Raw genomic sequence first — 17749 nt, 5'->3', positions numbered from 1 at the left:
CTTTTTTTTATTTTGTGGACTGCCAATTTGTATTGGAATATACTGAAAACGGGTGTTTGAGTCGGTTTTCAGTATATTCCAATACAAGTGGAGCTCGATCCAAGGAAAAAATGATGTCTTTTTTTTATTTTGTGGATTACCAATTTTGTATTGGAATATACTGAAAACGGGCGTTCACGTTGGTTTTCAGTATATTCCAATACAAGTGGAGCTCGATCCAAGAAAAAAATGATGTCTTTTTTTTATTTTGTGGACAGCCAATTTTGTATTGGAATATACTGAAAACGGGCGTTCACGTTGGTTTTCAGTATATTTCAATACAAATGGAGCTCCATCCAAGAAAAAAAAGATGGCCTTTTTTTTATGTTGTGGACAGCCAATTTTGTATTGGAATATACTGAAAACGGGCGTTCACGTTGGTTTTCAGTATATTTCAATACAAATGGAGCTCCATCCAAGAAAAAAATGATGTCTTTTTTTTATGTTGTGGACAGCAATTTTGTTTTGGAATATACTGAGAACGGGCGTTCACGTCGGTTTTCAGTATATTTCAATACAAATGGAGCTCGACTCAAGAAAGAAATGATGTCTTTTTTTATTTTGTGGACTGCCAATTTTGTATTGGAATATACTGAAAACGGGTGTTCACGTCGGTTTTCAGTATATTCCAATACAAGTGGAGCTCGATCCAAGAAAAAAATGATGTCTTTTTTTTTATTTTGTGGATTGCCAATTTTGTATTGGAATCTACTGAAAACGGGCGTTCACATCGGTTTTCAGTATATTCCAATACAAATGAAGCTCGATCCAAGAAAAAATGATGTCTTTTTTTTATTTTGTGGACTGCCAATTTTGTATTGGAATATACTGAAAACGGGCGTTCACGTCGGTTTTCAGTATATTCCAATACAAATGGAGCTCGATCCAAGAAAAAAATGATGTCTTTTTTTTATTTTGTGGACAGCCAATTTTGTATTGCAATATACTGAAAACGGGCGCTCGAGTCGGTTTTCAGTATATTTCAATACAAATGGAGCTCCATCCAAGAAAAAAATGATGTCTTTTTTTTATGTTGTGGACAGGCAATTTTGTATTGGAGTATACTGAAAACGGGCGTTCGAGTCGGTTTTCAGTATATTCTAATACAAATGGAGCTCCATCCAAGAAAAAATGATGTCTTTTTTTTATGTTGTGGACTGCCCTATTTTGTATTGGAATATACTGAAAACGGGCGTTCGAGTCGGTTTTCAGTATATTCCAATACAAATGGAGCTCTATCCAAGAAAAAAATGATGTCTTTTTTTATGTTGTGGACAATCAATTTTGTATTGGAATATACTGAAAACGGGCGTTCGAGTCCTTTTTCCGACTATTTCTACACACATTCCACTATATTAAAATGACGTTATGATTGAGTCCAAACAGAGTCGTCTCCGGACAAAGTCGTCCCCTCTTTTCTTTGAATTCTATTCTTTAAAAGGATGAGTCATGGTCTATTTTTAGAAAGTGGGAGACAACATTCCCAGACAAAAGGGGGGGTTAAATGTTTTTTTTTTTTTTTTTTTTTTTTTTTTTTTTTTTTTTTTTTTTACATCTCAGAATTTTTTTTCTGAGCTCTGAGAAATTTTTCCTAGCCGATCCCATTTCGTTTTTCGACTTTCACTTTCAACTCTTCACTTTTCCTATCCACTGTCGTTGGAATTGTGTTCACTTTAGGCTATTTCTTTTTTTGCAATCTCGCTTTTAGTTTTCTCTGAGATTCTTTAGAAATGGCTATACAAATTTCACCATCTATATGGAAATGATGTCCAAACAAAGTCGTCCCCGGACCATCTTGATGACCGAATATGTATAGAAATAGTCTGAAAATGGGCTTGAGGGCTGGTTTCTGGACGATTCCTCTACAAATTCGGCCGCATCCAGAAAAACAAAAATACATAGTTTCTTTTTGAGTGGACAGGAGATGATAAATTTCTTTTCTCTCTCTCCCAATATTGGAGGAGAGAGTGGCCCAAAAAAATGGGTCTCGGAAGGAATCGAATGCATTTTGAAATGCACTCATTCCTTTCAAGACCCATTTTTTTGGTCTCCTGATTCAACTCTCCAGTCTATGGAATAGGGAAAGCGGAGAACGTTTCCCCTTCTTTAAGCGACTGGAGACCATAGCGCATCATCATCATCATCACCATCATCCTCTTTCTGATACTTTTCAACGAAGGCTTGATGTCTCTGGATGTTTTGGGGAGATGATGGATCCCGAATTGAGTGATGAAAAAGAGAGGACTCTTTTTCCTTTCTTGTTCGTCTTGCACAGTCTCTCGGAGGGTGATATACGTTTCCCCGCCCTCCTCAATTTTCGTCAGAGGTCTCATGAATATTTTACACATCCAAGGGAAGAGCGACTTGTTATGCAGGGATTTCCAAGCGACGAAGGCCGCTTCATTCGAAGTGAGGACAATCTGGTTCGGTTGACCCCATTCTTTGGAGTAGTTGTCCAAATCGCCTAGTCGAAGAAAATGGTGTCGATTAGGGAAAAAGACTTGGAGAACACTCGTCGTATGCGAGACGTTCGTAGGCAAGAGAGTCAAGATATCTTTGGCATTCCAGTACAGGAATCCTAGATCCACATACGCGTGCACGTAATAGTCATCGTTATATTCCAGTTTGAGCAGCATGGCTTTTGTATTTTTTTTCCGTTCTCAAGGCGAAACACTCGTCTGATATGAACAAGAGCTCGCTGGCGATCCGTTTATATAGACTCCTCAGAGAGAGAGAGAGAGGGAGAGGGGAGGAGGAACCAGGTTGATGAATTCTAAAAAAAAAAATGATAAAACATGAGTGTTTGTGAAGGTCATAGAGAGATGATTATAAAGTTGTTTTATTTTTTATTTCCTCAAAAGAAAAAACCAAAAGGGTCCCATTCCATACGACATAACCTTTGAGAAGGTGACGGGGTCATGTGTCTACAAAGTTGATAAACTCTAGAATAAAAAAAAGCTTTCATCACGTAGCTCTCGAGAAGAAAATGACAGGGGTCTCTAGGAGAAGGTCATAGGTAGTATATAAAGGATGGTTGTTTTTTTTCTTTTGTTCCTCTCAATCCCATGACCTTTGAAACGGTGACGGGGTGTCCTTTAGGAAAAAAATAGAAGGTCATAGAGAGAGAGGTAGACAAAGTTGATTCTTTTTTCTATAAGTCAACCGTCACGTCACCCATCACGTGGTCTTCTCGTATATATAGAGAGGCGAGTGGAAGACAAACTCTATTTCCCAGAGAGAGAGACTGCTGTGCGTATCCATATTTCTACTCAAGATGATGATCCGCGTCTTATATAATGAGTTTGTGAGCATTCGCTGTTATGTGGATGACGGAAGATTATTTTGGAACGCTACGGACATTTTGCCTCTGATTCATACTTCCAGTAAAAGAACCTGGGACATTCTCTCCGTGTTTTTCGACGAACACCACGTCTTCAGGAAAATAAAAGATCTTGAGAGTCTTGGGAGTTCTCAAGAGGGATATGTCCTCTCCAGCGAAGAAATGTTACATCTGGCCGAAAAGAATCCTAAAAATAATCAGCTTCTGGCCTGGGTGTATAGCATTTTAACTCAGCCGCTGGTTCGAGTTGTACCCAATCAACCCGTTTACCGACTGCTCTATCCGGGGGAGAGATTTCCCTTCATCACCCTCTTTAATCTGGGAGTGCGCTACATACCGCCTCATCCAGGCATGACGGACTCTTCTACTTACCCTAAACAATATGCCAGTGCTTATTGCCAGACAGACCCCCATCAAGAAAAGGTCGTCGAGACTCAAACGGATCCTCTGGTGGTCTCTTTAAATGTCACTAAAGTTATCACCTTCTAAAAAAAACCACCACCACCACCCAAAAAAAAATTTGCTCCTCCTCCAAATTTTTTTTTATCTTCTCGAAAGAAAAAAAAAGAAACTTTTCCATCTAGCCTCTTTCTTTCAATCCCTCTTAAGAGAGAGAGGGAGGAGAAAAGAAAGAGACTTCTGAGGAGGCAAAAGAAATGGGTCTGGAAGGAAACGGGTGCATTGCGAGAAAAAGAGGGTCCTCTTTTCTTTTCTCGAAATGCACTCTTTTCCTTCCAGACCCATTTTTGTTATCACTTCTTCAAGCCAATCTTGGAAAGGTGGGGATACAATAAATTGTGTGTAAAGTCCATTTCGATCAAGACTGGATTTTGTTTTTGAAAAAAAAACATAATGTTATATATAGATAGCTAAATCTTTATCATGATATTCTTTAAGAATTTCTTAGCCATTTGTCAAAGAAGGGGACTATAATTGAAGAATTTATGAATTTGGGAACATGTCACCCATGGCAAATCTAAAATCTTGGAAGTGGATACTGGAAAGCCCCGCTCTGATTATAATTCTGAGTTCTAGCATGGGACATTTTTTAGATCAATAAGCTAAACTATTTTTCTAGTTTCATATTCTCTCGTGACTAGGGTTTCAGATTTGGGTAGAGAGAGACACTGTTCTGAACAGAAACGTGGAATGCTTTTATAGAAAAGTGAAGAGTTGAAAGTGAAAGTCGAAAAACGAAATGAGATCGTCTGTCAAAATATTTTCAGAGCTCAGAAAAAAATTCTGAGATGTAAAAAAAAAAAAAAAAAAAAAAAACTTTTTGTTAATTTTTATCATGCCTTCTAGACATGATAAAAATTAACTCACCCCCCTTTTTGCCTGGGAATGTTGTCTCCCACTTTCTAAAAATAGACCATGACTCTCCTTTTAAAGAATAGAATTCCAAGAAAAGCCTGGGTTTTGATCTATTTTTAGAAACGGTGAGACAACATACCCAGACAAAAGGGGGATGAGTTAATTTTTATCATGTCTAGAAGACATGATAAAAATTAACAAAAAATGTTTTTTTTTTTTTTTTACATCTCAGAATTTTTTCTGAGCTCTGAAAATATTTGCCAGCCGATCTCATTTCGTTATCATTTTTTTTTATTTTAGAATTCATCAACCTTGTTCCTCCTCCCCTCTCCCTCTCTCTCTCTGAGGAGTCTATATAAACGGATCGCCAGCGAGCTCTTGTTCATATCAGACGACTGTTTCGCCTTGAGAACGGAAAAAAAAGAACACAAAAGCCATGCTGCTCAAACTGGAATATAACGATGACTATTACGTGCACGCGTATGTGGATCTAGGATTCCTGTACTGGAATGCCAAAGATATCTTGACTCTCTTGCCTACGAACGTCTCGCATACGACGAGTGTTCTCCAAGTCTTTTTCCCTAATCGACACCATTTTCTTCGACTAGGCGATTTGGACAACTACTCCAAAGAATGGGGTCAACCGAACCAGATTGTCCTCACTTCGAATGAAGCGGCCTTCGTCGCTTCGAAATCCCTGCATAACAAGTCGCTCTTCCCTTGGATGTGTAAAATATTCATGAGACCTCTGACGAAAATTGAGGAGGACGGGGAAACGTATATCACCCTCCGAGAGACTGTGCAAGACGAACAAGAAAGGAAAAAGTGTCCTCTCTTTTTCATCACTCAATTCGGGATCCATCATCTCCCCAAAATCATCCAGAGACATCAAGCCTTCGTTGAAAAGTATCAGAAAGAGGATGATGGTGATGATGATGATGATGCGATATGGTCTCCAGTCGCTTAAACAAGGGGAAACGTTCTCCGCTTTCCCTATTCCATAGACTGGAGAGTTGAATCAGGAGACCAGAAAAATGGGTCTTGGAAGGAATGAGTGCATTTCAAAATGCATTCGATTCCTTCCGAGACCCATTTTTTTGGGCCACTCTCTCCTCCAATATTGGGAGAGAGAGAAAAGAAATTTATCATCTCCTGTCCACTCAAAAAGAAACTATGTATTTTTGTTTTTCTGGATGCGGCCGAATTTGTAGAGGAATCGTCCAGAAACCAGCCCTCAAGCCCATTTTCAGACTATTTCTATACATATTCGGTCATCAAGATGGTCCGGGGACGACTTTGTTTGGACATCATCTCTATATAGATGGTGAAATTTGTATAGCCATTTCTAAAGAATCTCAGAGAAAACAAAAAGCGAGATTGCAAAAAAAGAAATAGCCTCCAGTGAACACAATTCCAACGACAGTGGATAGGAAAAGTGAAGAGTTGAAAGTGAAAGTCGAAAAACGAAATGGGATCGGCTAGGAAAAATTTCTCAGAGCTCAGAAAAAAATTCTGAGTTGTAAAAAAAAAAAAAAAAAAAAAAAAAAAACTTTTTGTTAATTTTTATCATGTCTTCTAGACACGATAAAAATTAACTCACCCCCTTTTGTCTGGGAATGTTGTCTCCCACTTTCTAAAAATAGACCATGACTCATCCTTTTAAAGAATAGAATTCAAAGAAAAGAGGGGACGACTTTGTCCGGAGACGACTCTGTCCGGGGACGACTCTGTTTGGACTCAACCATAACGTCATTTTAATATAGTGGAATGTGTATAGAAATAGTCGGAAAAAGGACTCGAACGCCCGTTTTCAGTATATTCCAATACAAAATTGATTGTCCACAACATAAAAAAAGACATCATTTTTTTCTTGGATAGAGCTCCATTTGTATTGGAATGTACTGAAAACCGACTCGAACGCCCGTTTTCAGTATATTCCAATACAAAATAGGGCAGTCCACAACATAAATAAAGACATCATTTTTTTCTTGGATGGAGCTCCATTTGTATTAGAATATACTGAAAACCGACTCGAACGCCCGTTTTCAGTATACTCCAATACAAAATTGGCTGTCCACAACATAAAAAAAGACATAATTTTTTTCTTGGATGGAGCTCCATTTGTATTAGAATATACTGAAAACCAACGTGAACGCCCGTTTTCAGTATACTCCAATACAAAATTGGCTGTCCACAACATAAAAAAAAGACATCATTTTTTTTCTTGGATCGAGCTCCATTTGTATTGTAATATACTGAAAACCGATGTGAACGCCCGTTTTCAGTATATTCCAATACAAAATTGGTTGTCCACAACATAAAAAAGACATCATTTTTTTCTTGGATCGAGCTCCATTTGTATTGAAATATACTGAAAACCGACGTGAACGCCCGTTTTCAGTATATTCCAATACAAAATTGGCAGTCCACAAAATAAAAAAAGACATCATTTTTTTCTTGGATCGAGCTCCACTTGTATTGGAATATACTGAAAACCGACGTGAACACCCGTTTTCAGTATATTCCAATACAAATAGGGCAGTCCACAAAATAAAAAAAAGACATCATTTCTTTCTTGGATCGAGCTGAATTTGTATTGAAATATACTGAGAATCGACGTGAACGCCCGTTTTCAGTATATTCCAACGAACGCCCGTTTTCAGTATACTCCAATACAAAATTGGCCGTCCACAACATAAAAAAAAGACATCATTTTTTTTCTTGGATGGGGCTCCATTTGTATTGAAATATACTGAAAACCAACGTGAACGCCCGTTTTCAGTATATTCCAATACAAAATTGGCTGTCCACAAAATAAAAAAAAGACATCATTTTTTTCTTGGATCGAACTCCACTTGTATTGGAATATACTGAAAACTAACATGAACACCCGTTTTCAGTATATTCCAATACAAAATTCGCAATCCACAAAATAAAAAAAAGACATCATTTTTTTCTTGGATCGAGCTCCACTTGTATTGGAATGTACTGAAAACCGACTCAAACACCCGTTTTCAGTATATTCCAATACAAATTGGCAGTCCACAAAATAAAAAAAGACATCATTTCTTTCTTGGATCGAGCTCTATTTGTATTGAAATATACTGAAAACCGACTCAAACACCCGTTTTCAGTATATTCCAATACAAGTTGGCAGTCCACAAAATAAAAAAAAGACATCATTTCTTTCTTGGATCGAGCTCCGTTTGTATAGAAATAGCCTAGAAATCAGTTCGAACGCCCGTTTTTAGTATATTGTAATACAAATGAAATGACATGAAAAATGCAAAAAGAGAAAAAGTAGCCTACCTTGACGGAAATTCTATTCCAAAAGGGGAAAACTTGTATCCAGGTGGGCCCACAGCACGGCCGGAACTCAAGCGAAACTCGATAGGTTGAAATCGATCCATTAAATAACATTCTTAAAAAAACAGTAAAGTTTTATTCTATTCCAAAAGGGAAAAACTTGTATCCAGGTGGGCCCACAGCACGGCCGGAACTCAAGCGAAACTCGATAGGTTGAAATCGATCCATTAAATAACATTCTTAAAAAAAAGTAAACTTTTATTCACATCGAGTCGGCTGGGAAAAGTTTCTGAAAAATAAATTACCCCCCTTTTTAGTCTGAAAATTTGAAAATTGATGTCTTCAATTTTTGAAAAATTGAGGACATCAATTTTCAGACTAAAAGGGTTTTTTTTTTTTTTTTTTTTTTTTTTTTTTTTTTTTTCAAACCAGAGAAATTTTTCTCCGGCTCTCAGAAATTTTTCCGCACTCGACTGGATGAATAAAACATCCCCGTTTCTTTAAGAATGGGATCACTGTTAACTATTTCAGCATTCGACGTTTCGCGTCCAATAATAACTGCCGGGTGTTCAAGACTGCAGATGCATCTACTAGATTTTCTACAGAGAAGCTTGACTGGATGGAGAGTGGATAACTTTTTCCAAGATTCTCGACTTTGGACCCTGAAGAGGTAAAGGATCTTTTTGTTTTTTTTTTCTTTTAAGAAAATTTATGGATAGATTCATTTCTTTTTGAATGGACCTAGAAAAATAGGACAAAGTTCTTTTCCAAGATTGGATGAGAGAGGGACCCAAAAAAAATGGGTCTCGGAAGGAATCGAATGCATTTGCACTCATTCCTTCCAAGACCCATTTTTTTTGGTCTCCTGATTCGTCTCTCTCTCTCTCTCTCTCTCTCTCTTTCTTCTCAGTCCATTTCCATAAATATAGGGAAAGCGGAGAACCTTTCTCTACTTATTTCTAAAAATCTTTTTTTTATTTTTTTCTCCTGAGTTTATGTATATATCAATTCAAATACTTTTGAGAACGGTCATCCCAATTCTCTGTCGTCTTTTCGGTTTCATCGTCCCAACACTCAGTGGACATAGTCTCAGTAGATTTTGGAGCATGGGTCGTCCGTTCATTGTCCCAACATTCAGTGGACATAGTCTCAGTAGATTTTGGAGCATGGGTCGTTTGTTCATTGTCCCAACACTCAGTGGACATAGTCTTAGTGGATTTTGGAGCATGAGTCGTCCGTTCATTGTCCCAACACTCAGTGGATTTTGTCTTTGGATCCTCTGAAGATATTTTGGGGGTCTCATGAGATTCTTTGGAAGGTTCGTCCCAACAGGCTGCTGGATCGTAATGGGGAATATTTTCAGGTATGTCTCCCCAACCCTCCGTCATCCTCGAGTTATTGGAGGAAGTTGACGACAAAGAAGAAGTAGAAGAGCCCATCAAGTGGAAAGGCGTATGCTCATCCGGATGTTCCATCACTTGGAAACAGGACAGATTATCCCATTTCTGGATGAGGTTATCGTACGCTTTTGGGGACGGATCCTTCTCTAACTGATCGTAGGCCTTATCAAAAGCTTGCAGAGGATTGTCTGCTTCCTCCTGGATCCTCTCCTCTTTCTCCGTTCCGTCTGGATAGACGTGATTGATATGAAAATCTCCTTCCGTAATATGCCATCGATAGTTGCGCACTTTGTTTTCGGCACAATGGAAATATTTCCTCCTTTGATGATGTCGGGCACATTTTTCCCGATACTTCCAAATGATTCCATCTGGCACATAAATTTCCGTCACGGGTTTTTGATAATCCAAGGCTTTAGCAAAGAATTTAGCTTTCTGGCATCCCACCACATAAATCGTGGAAAAGCTGTGAGTGAGCGATTGGAGAATGCCTCCTAACTGGTTGTAGGGAATATGACCCTCGTTCCAACGAAGTCCGTGCCGGTTTCTCGTCAGCTAGGCATTCGTCTTTTGGTTTTTTTCACTCAGTTGGTGGAAGGGGTGAGGAGGAGCAAACGTCAACGATCCCACGGTCAAAAAATCTTTTGTCGCATAGCCCAATTCTTTTAAAACGTAGGTAAATTCACCCTTCTTGTGGTTGTAGGACTGGAAACCCTCTAGATCGAGCACGATAAAGTTTTCTGAACACGCCATGGCGGTGAAAACGGTGATGTCTCCCACAAACAGGAGCAAAAAAAGAATCGAAAAGGTATATATGTATAACAGGGAAGATCTAGAAAGGAAAAAAGAAACAATAAAACGTTTTAGAGTCGTCGTCTTGAAAGAGACATTTTTCTTTTCAAAGGGTTAAGAAGTTTCAAAGTTTCAAAGGTCTTTTTAAATGAAGTTATGATTAAAACATATTCATAGGACCAAAGGGACTTACCAGCTCAGTTCACGTCTTCTGTTCTCTGAAGAAATCTCGCGAAGGACACACACTTTTATACTCGCACGACATCTGTCAGGATCGCGACCCCATCTAAATGTCAGGGTCATTCCAACCTCTTAAAAGGATCGGGATGAAAGAAACACTTTGATAAAAAATATATTTATGAAAAGATATCTGAGGGTCGTGAGAACATTTTCTCTCTTCCCTCGCCTATTTCAAAAAAAAAATAAAAAGTCTTTCTTGGATCGCGTCAAGATTACAAAACAACTCACAGGACTTGTTTATCTCGATCTCGTCAGGGTCACCGTTTCACATAAGAAGATGGATGGACCCTGAACTTTAGACATGATAAAAATTAACTCTACCCGCCTTTTGTCTGGGAATAGGGTCTCATCGTTTCTAAAAATAGACCAGATCCCATTCTTGGAATTCTATTCTTTAGGAAAGGAGGAGTGATGGTCTATTTTTAAAAAGTGTGAGACAACATTCCCAGACAAAAGGGGGGTAGAGTTAATTTTTATCATGTCTAAGACATGATAAAAATTAACCAAAAGTTTTTTTTTTTTTTTTTTTTTTTTTTTTTTTTTTTTTTTTTTTTAGACAGAAAAATTTTTCTGAGAGAGCTGAGAAAGATTTTTCCTCCCAATCTTTTTCGACGATGAAAAGGGAAAAACTACTGATCCGATCTCCCTACGCTTTAGGGGAAAAAAACAAAAAAATACTTATGAAATATTCATGTGTTGAAATTGGCTATTCAAATAAGTGACATTTTGTTTCTCATTGGAACTGTTCAACGGCGAGTCCACTCGTCTCATTCTTTGGGGTAGGGGATGAAAGTACAGCGGTTTGTTGAAATCGGTGATAGTTTCCTCTTTAGTCGGCGGAACTGTAAATCTATCCCGTCTTAACTCTTCTAATCTCTTTGAAAGTCTTTCCACTTGCTCTGCTAAGGTTTCCTCGGTACTCATGGTCTCTCTTAGTTTAGGGAAGTCTTGACGTATTGGCTAGAGAACAGAGGGTCTTTTCTCTCTATACATATATCATGTGGGAGCGTGTGATTTATAAATCCTTGTGAAATCTTTCTACGTCTTGTGTAACTTGGAAGATTCGTCTTGTGTAACTTGGAAAATTCTTCTTCTTCTCGTCGATTGGGGTGGAGTTATGGAAAAGAAATGGGATTGGAAAGAAATTAACATATTACAAAAAAAGGAACTTTTCTTTTCTATTTTTTTCTTTAGGGATTTACATACCATTTCATTCATGAACATTCAAGGGTTCTCTCCAAGACCAAATTTTAGAAGAGGACCACAAAGAGTACACTTGAGGATCCTCTTTCAGGTCTAGGTGAGATAAGGGTTGAGACCAATATTCTTGGGTCTCTAAAGCATCCTAACTTAGACATTTATGATTATTATTATTAGAAAGTTCATCCTCCTCCTCCTCCTCCTCATCGTCGCACGAGTTCTCCTGGGGAGATTCTTCCGCCTCCTCTTCGTCTTCGACAGCTTTGCTCTCGGAGGGGTAACAATGTAATTTCCGGAAAACGTAACTACCCTCCATCAAATGGTATCGAAAATTTCTCACCTTATTCTCGGCACAATGAATCATCTTTTGGAAATATTGGTGTCGCGTGCATTTCGACTTGTTCCGCCACTCGGTTTTCCCTGGGATGTAAAACTCGTAAACGGATCGCTGGCAGAGCTTGCTGAAAAATTCGGCTTTATCGTATCCATTGACGTAGATCACCTCCACATTTTCGGTCAGTATTTTCAGGATCGTAGGAAGATGCTCGTAGGAAAGACGACCCTCGATCCATTGCAGGCCGTGTCGGTTATTTGTAGTCTGGTTGACCACAGCTTGATTGCTGGACGATAAGTCATCGTAATGGACAGGAGGGAGAAAAATCATGGATCCGCATAAGGTTAAATCGCAAGTGATGTAGCCCAGTTCTTTCAAGATGAAACATATATCTCCCGTCTTTGGATCATAACAGTGAAAGTATTCCATGTCCAGAACAATGTAGGAATCTTTGAGAGGTTTGGCACTCAAAATGTCCATCTTCTTCAATTGAGGAAAAAAAGAAAACAAAATTCTCTCTCTCTCTCTCTCGCTGTGTGTCCTGAAGGAAAAAATGGATAGCGTTCTCTCGCCGTCTCCTCTTTTATATATATAGAGAGAGACGGTTGCACGTGACAGGTCGTATGAATTCTGGGAAAGGTCACATTCGTATATATATTTGTTTTTTGAATAATATCGTGCGTATCTCAATACACATCCATCATCATGATAATAAAGGTCACCTTGCAAAGAAAAAGAAATAAAAAACATGGAACTCGTGCTCGACTTTGAAGGTTTCTACGATTCTCAAGGAGCCTTTATTGTGAAAGAATTGGCTTACGTCACATTGGACGGTACTTCTCGAGGGGTATTTGTTTTTAAACCCCCGTTTCCATGGCAAATGCTGGGGTGCTGTGGGCGAGTGATTATTATCACGGCTTGTCGTGGTACGAAGGAGAAATTCCGTACAGTTATTTTCCATGGGTGTTAACGATGTTGACGGAACCTTTTTCCATGATTTGGGTGCGAGGAGAAATGAAACGGCGGTTTTTAGAGAAATGGTTGCAAAGATCCATTTATTGCATTTCGGGATCGACGCAAGAGATTCTCAAATACAATGGGATCGAACACATGAATTGTCCTAACCATACAAAAGGTTTTTTCCATTGCGCTCTACAAAAAGCGGTTCGGTATCATTATTATTTAAAGACACAGAGAAGAAATTCGCAAGGTCGATTCTGTACAATTCAAGCTTGACAGAACTCATTAAAAAAAATACATATATCACGTTACTTCTTCAACAGCACAGATGGTTCTGAAGCGAAACTTGGAATTTTGAAATAATAGATCAGGGAAAAATCATTCTTAAAAACAAATGGTAAAGTCTCGAATCGGCTGGGAGAAAAAAAATTTCTCAGAGGTGAGATAAAAATTCTCTAATGAAAAAAAAAAAACTTTTGGTTAATTTTTATCATGTCTTAGACATGATAAAAATTAATGACCCTCCCTTTTTGTCTGGGAAGGATGTCTCATCCTTTCTAAAAATAGACCATGACTCATCCTTTCTCTAATGGCAATCATTCCATGAATGAAGCACGATTCGTTTTTCAAAAGAGTGAGACAACATTCCCAGACGAAAAGGGAAGGGGGGTCGTTAATTTTTATCATGTCTAAGACATGATAAAAATTAACAAAAAGTTTTTTTTTTTTTTTTTTTTTTTTTGAGTTGGAGAATTTTTCTCAGCTCTGAAAATTTTTTTCCAGCCGAATCGAGACTTTACCATTTATATTTACGAATAGTCTTTGGATTATTTATTTATTTTCTTTTAAAAAGAAAAATTCTGAGCTAGACCTATCTATTGGCTTAACATTCTGGTCATAGAAACAGTCTACAATCTCATTTTTTTTCGAGGCTAATGCACGGGTTCTCCAATCAAAAGGGTTACTATAAAGGGATTGGTTTGAATGCATTTATCTGCAAATGTTGTAGGATAATGTTGTTGAGAAGGGGGTATATTATTATTATTATTATTATTATTATTATTATTATTATTATTATTATTATTATTATTATTATTATTATTATTATCATCATGATGATTGTGGCAGATTCGTTTTCTACATGGAAGTCTAATCTCCTCTGAAGACCTTTTCTGGGGATCGTCGATAGATGGTTTTTCAACAGGAATCGTTTCCCTCGGATCCTCAAGAGATGGAGGGGGGTCCTGTCTTGAGACATGGAGCGGTCTCTCCTCCTCCTCCTCCTCCTCCTCGAGAAGTCTTGAGAAAGGGAGAGGATTTTCGGTTCCCTTATTCTTGAGGGGTCTTGACAAATTGAGAGGTCCCTCCTCTTCGAAAGAGAGAGAAGTTTTGGTTCCCTTATCCTCGAGGGGTTTTGACAAATCGAGAGGTCCCTCATTTTCGAGGGTTCTTGATAAATGGAGAGGTTTTTCATCTTCGAGGGGGTTTGATAAAGGAAGAGGTCCCTCCTTCTCGAGGGGTCTTGAGAAAGGGAGAGGTTTTTCATCTTCGAGGAGGTTTGACAATGGGAGAGATTTCTCCTTCTCGAGGGGTCTCTCTTCCTCAAGGGGTCTTGAGAAAGGGAGAGGTTTCTCATCCTCGACGGGTTTTGACAAACGGAGAGGAATCTGAACAGGCTTCTCCTCATTCCCATCATTATCGAGGAGGATGAGGATAGGCTTTTGGAAAGGTTTTTTTCTTTTTCTTCTGAACAGGCTCCTCTTGATGCTCGGAGAGAGGGATGGGGTAGTTGTTCCACCATTCTATTTTTTCTTGCTCGAGGATTTTTTCAAAAGTCGTAGCCTCCTTAAGATGAGACGAAGGAGGAGAGTCCTCGAGAAGAATATAATAGGTATTCTTCCCAGTCTTCTCGATCGAGAGAGGTTCGTGCAAACATTTGTGCAACCATTCACTAAAATGAACGAGAATCCCTTTTGTCTTCTCAAGACGTTTTCATTTGCGCGACGGTTAGAAAGTGGGACGTGTAAAAATATTTGGCTCGTTTCATTAACAAAATTTGTGCATCCAAAGGTGGAATGTCACGAGCCATCAACACGTTTTCGTCGGACAAAAATTCGTCCCGCATCTTTTGATAACTCCCCACGGTATGATAACCCGCACATTTTGAAAAATCTGAGGCTTTCAGGTAAACGACTCCTTGGATGATATAAAAGGAAAGATCAACATATTTATATTTGAAAGGAATACACGTAGTGAGCTGGGGATGCCTCCTCATGATCCACTTGGACAAAAATACGACTTTGGGGCTCTCCCCTTTTATTTATAGAGAGAAAGAGAGTGTGACCTTCCCTTCCCTCTTCCTCTCCCCCTGCTTCCTCTATCTCTGGACGTCCTTGGATTGGAAAGGGTGACTTTGAAAAAAAAAGGAAGGTCATGGTTGGATAATTTTTTGTTTATTAAATTATTACTTTCACTTCCTCATTCCCACACACATTCATCTTTTAAGAAAAGAAAAAGAGGTCATGGAGATAAGATTTCTTGGAAAGAAGAGAGAGAGAGAAACAAAAAAAAAACAAATAAAACGGACGTCATAGAGCCTCTATATGTGTCTGTGTGTGTCTATATATATATGTATAAAGGCGAGAGTACTGGGCGAGATCATTTCTTTTCCATTGGGAGCCATGTCGCTATTAGACGTTTTTCCAACTCAACGGATTTCAAACGGGGAGGATTTGAAGACGCTAAAGCAAATCTCCAACTTGAAAATTTTTTTGGCGTGTCATTGTGCGACATTTATTCCGCATTTACCACCTCATCAAGCGATCGTTTCTTTCAACCAAGATGTCGAATCCTCCAACCTGCTCGTTCAGAATATATACAGAAATTTATTCGAATCGCAACAAACGAAAGAGGAATCTCCCTTCTCTTGGAATCGGATGGATCGAGCTTTGAGACGGCCCATTCAAACAGACCGGCGATATACAGATCCGCGCACGAGTTTTCGGTGGAAGAATATTTTTCTCACGAAACGATATTTTACGTTTGGAGTGAGAACGACGGCTGAGGACGAAGTTCATATTGTTCAAACCACAGCCGCTCCTCTCGCCTATTACGAATCATCGTCCCCCAATCTGAAGGAAAGAAGTTTTAAAGTCAGCGACAGGGTGAAATATAAGAAATATATTCTAAGACCTTTTCAAAACTATGTCGTTCCCCCGAAAACGCAATATCTCATCGTCACAACCCAGAAGAGTCTCTTTCTCGTCGATCGGTGCTCGTACTCGCTTTGGAAACAATTGAAAGAGGAGATTTCTTTCCAATCGTCGATGGTGTTTCAAGAAAAAGAAGAAGAAAACCCTCCGCCACCTTTACCCATCCCTTCCTTAGATAATAAGAGGAGCTGGACCAAACCGTCGTCATGGCCCGAAACAAAATCGACCCGGCAACGGAATGAAATTGAAGTCATCACAATTGAAGATGAGGAGGAAGAAAAAAAATTATCTCTTAAAAAACGGTCGACTTACCGGAACCTACCTGGCGTGCAAGATCCGCTTCAGAATCCAGAAGCTTCTTCTTCTTCTTCTTCTTCCCCGACTTGTTCAAACAGGCAACCTCTTTTGGACTCCTCACAGACAGAACCTCTTCCAGTATCCTCTTCTTCTTCTTCTTCTCCTCCAACCTGTCCCGACATCGTAGAGGTAGAATGTCAGACGGGTCCACAAGCTTCAAAAAGTCCCGACATCGTAGAGGTAGAATGTCAGCCGGGTCTACAAGTTCCAACAGGTCCAGAAATCATGGAGGCAGAATCACAGCCGGGTTCACAAGTTCCAACGGGTCCAGAAATCGTAGAGGTAGAATTTCAGCCGGGTAAACAAGTTCCAACGAGTCCAGAAATCATGGAGGTAGAATCGCAGCCGGGTCCAGACATCCTAGATCCCTCCACTCATCCCAAAGAGACTCCAAAGCCCCGTTCACATGCAACGCTCCTTCGCACAGCTGCCGTTAGCAAGGGGAGAAAAGGAGACATGAAAGAGTTTCGTCTTTAGGACCCGTTCAGAAGACCGCCGTCTTCCTTCCCCTTTACACCTAAAGCCTCTGTGAACAATCACGTCTCCGAATTGGCAGATTTCTAATACTGTTTACATATTTTTAACGTGGTTTACTGTTGTTAATTTTGTAATCTGTACTTTCGCAACTGGTACCTGAACTTTCGTAATGGTTCCTGAAAAATATATGCTTTGTAATTATTATTATTTTATAAGTTGTTATTTAGTTCACTCTTGGTGCTTGTCGCTATGGTTAAAAGATGGTAATGGATTTTTAAACTGCTTCTCTATAAGATATAGAACTCAAACTTTGTACATACACTGCTTGTGGATGTGTTGTCACGCTTTTGATTTTTAGAGGATTAGATTTTTTTTCAAATTTAAAGTTGAAACGACTTTTTGCAAATATTAACAAATAAATTGAGAATCTCAGAATATTATAGTTTGCACCATAACACACTGTGGAAGGAAAAAAATTAAGTGAAATTTTTAGGGTAATTTTTTTAAAAAATATTTTGGGAGAATTTTTGAAAATCGTTCATATTTTTAGACTTTTTGACGCCCATTAATTTTAAAATTTCGTATCTAAAAATATATCAGTTACAAACTTTCGACATTTTCACAGCTTATAAAATAAACTTTTCGCATTTAAAAAAAATGATAAAGGAAATTAATTGGATGATTTTTTTACTTTTTTGAAAGATATGCAATGAAGCGGAATGGGAAATATCGGTTCTTCTTGGACATCAATTCGAAACATCGGTTTTAAAGTAATAATCTC

Source organism: Stegodyphus dumicola, chromosome X1, assembly GCF_044657685.1.
Source record: "Stegodyphus dumicola isolate Sdum_Otavi_A_Nest chromosome X1, ASM4465768v1".
NCBI lineage: Eukaryota > Metazoa > Arthropoda > Arachnida > Araneae > Eresidae > Stegodyphus > Stegodyphus dumicola.
The sequence above is the reverse complement of the archived record's forward strand: the minus strand, read 5'-3'. Positions refer to the sequence as shown.